This window comes from Pleurodeles waltl, chromosome 12, assembly GCF_031143425.1.
Source record: "Pleurodeles waltl isolate 20211129_DDA chromosome 12, aPleWal1.hap1.20221129, whole genome shotgun sequence".
Taxonomy (NCBI): domain Eukaryota; kingdom Metazoa; phylum Chordata; class Amphibia; order Caudata; family Salamandridae; genus Pleurodeles; species Pleurodeles waltl.
Window position 1 is genome coordinate 576,221,329 of NC_090451.1, and position 2,652 is coordinate 576,223,980.

Here is a 2,652-nt window from a genome sequence, read left to right on the forward strand (position 1 = left end):
CCTTACTATGATAGGACTGACTTAACCCTGCTCATGGCCATAGATGAGGGGCAAGAGGAAGACAGTGACCCTCTCCTAGACCTCTTCTGCACCACTGAAGCTGATGGGTTAGTGGAGGGAGTCGTATTTGCAGATTGCCTTACTGCTGAGCAGAAGGACGACTGCATAAATCTCCTTGATCAGTTCTCTGACCTCTCCTCACTAATTCCAGGCACAACTACCTGGTGTGAGCACACAATTGACACTGGAGACAGTTTACCTGTCAAAAGTAAAATGTATAGATAGCCTGACCATGTCAGAGACTGTATCAAACAAGAGGTGCAGAAAATTTTGGATCTTGGAGTGATTGAACCCTCTGAAAGCCCCTGGTCCAGCCCAGTGGTGCTTGTCCCCAAACCTCATAGTAAAGATGGAAAAAAAGAAATGTGGTTTTGTGTGGACTATAGTGGTCTCACAAGTAACAAAAACTCATGCTCACCCTATACCCAGGGCAGATGAGCTAATAGATACACTGACTTCTGCCAAGTATCTAAGCACTTTTGATTTAATTGCAGGGTATTGGCAGATTAAGTTATCAGAAGATGCTAAACCATAAACAGCATTTTTAACCATTGGAGGACACTATCAGTTCACAGTTATGCCCTTTGGACTGAAGAATGCACCTGCCACTTTTCAGAGGTTGGTGAACACAGTTCTGCAAGGATTGGAAGCCTTTAGTGCAGCATATCTTGATGATATAGCTGTCTTTAGCTCCACCTCGGATGATCACCTGATCCACCTGTGGAAAGTCCTGGAGGCCCTGCAACTGGCAGGCCTCACTATCAAGGCCTCAAAGTGCCAGATAGGGCAGGGGAAAGTGGTTTGTCTGGACCACCTGGTAGATGGGGAACAGATTGCACCACTGCAGGGGAAGAACCAAACCATTATGGATCGTGCTCCCCCTACAACTCAAACCAAAGTGAGAGCCTTCCCAGTCCTCATTGGGTACTACAGGAGGTTCATAACGAATTATGGCACTATAGCTGCCCCTCTTAATGATCTCACATCAAAGAAGATGCCTTAAAAGGTATTATGGCAGCTAGCTGTCAAAAGGCTTTTGATGAGCTCAAACAGGTCATGTGCTCTGCACCTGTCCTAAAAAGCCCTTGTTACTCCAAAAAATTCATAGTTCAAACTGATGCTTCTAATTAGGGGTTCTATCACAGCTAAACACTGAGGGCCAGGATCAACCAGTTACTTTTATCAGCAGGAGGTTGACCCCTAGAGAAAAGCGTTGATCTGCCATAGAGAAGGAGGCCATTGCTGTAGTCTGGGCCTTGAAAAGGTTGAGACCATACCTTTTTGGTACTCACTTTATTCTTCAAACAGACCATAAACCTCTATTATGGCTTAAACAAATGAAAGGTGAAAACCCTAAATTGTTGAGGTGGTCCATCTCCCTACAGAGAATGGACTATAGAGTGGAACATAGACTTGGGAGTACCCACTCCAATGCAGATGGACTCCTCAGATATTTCCACTTAGACAATGAAGACTCATCTGGGCAAGGTTAGCCTTATTGTCCCTCGTTTGGGGGGGAGGGGTTGTGTAGGAAAGTGCCATCTATCTTGGCATGTTACCCCCAATTTTACATGTATGTCAGTTTGGTATTGCCTGACTCACTGGGATCCTGCTAGCCATGACCCCAGTGCTCATAGTTTGTGGCCTGAATGTCTATACCTGTGTAGTGCCTAACTGTGTCACTGAGGCTCTGCTAATCAGAACCTCAGTGCTCATGCTCTCTCTGCCTTTAAATTTGTCACTATAGGCTAGTGACTAACTCTGGTTTCGTCAAACAATTTACCACGGCTAACGTCAACCCTTAAATAAGGCGCCCGCATGGTGTGTAGGAATGCCGTTAGCCGGTGGTAAATTTTTGACCAGCTGCGGGCTGGTCAGAGTAAAAAAAAATGACTCAAACCAGGCAGCGCGTAGGGGAAAATGGGGGTTGTGCGTCAAAAAATGGTGCAAGTCAGGATTGAGTAAAAAATCATAGCAAATCTTAGCAAAGACAGGAGTCATGCCCCTTTGCCCAATGGCCATACCTAGGGAACTTCTGTCCCCTGGACATGGCCATTGGGCACAGTGGCATGTAGGGGGGCCCAAATTAGGCCCCCCCATGCCACTTTAAAAAATTAAAAAATAATACTTACCTCAACTTACCTGTAATTACCTGGGATGGGTCCCGCCATCCATGGGTGTCCTCCTGGGGTGGGCGAGGGTGGCAGGGGGTGTCCCTGGGGTCAGGGAAGGGCACCTCTGAACTGCTTCCATGGTTTGAGACCATGGAAGTGAGCCCACAGGTCCCTTAATGCCTGCCTTCACCCAGGTATTAAAAAACGGTGCACATCAGGCTGTGCACCATTTTTTAAGGCCCGCCCCCTCCTGTGCATCAAAATGACGCGGGAGTATAAATAATGCGCACAGGTCTTAAAGTCATTTTTTGGACGGGAACACCTACCTTGCATGTCATTAACGCAAGGCGTTTTCCCACATCCATAAAATGACGCACACAGAGGTTTTTTGACGTCTGCGGGGTCGGGCGTCATAGTATTAATATGAGGCAAGGTTTGCACCGAATGTGCATCAAACTTTTTGACGCACATTCGGCGC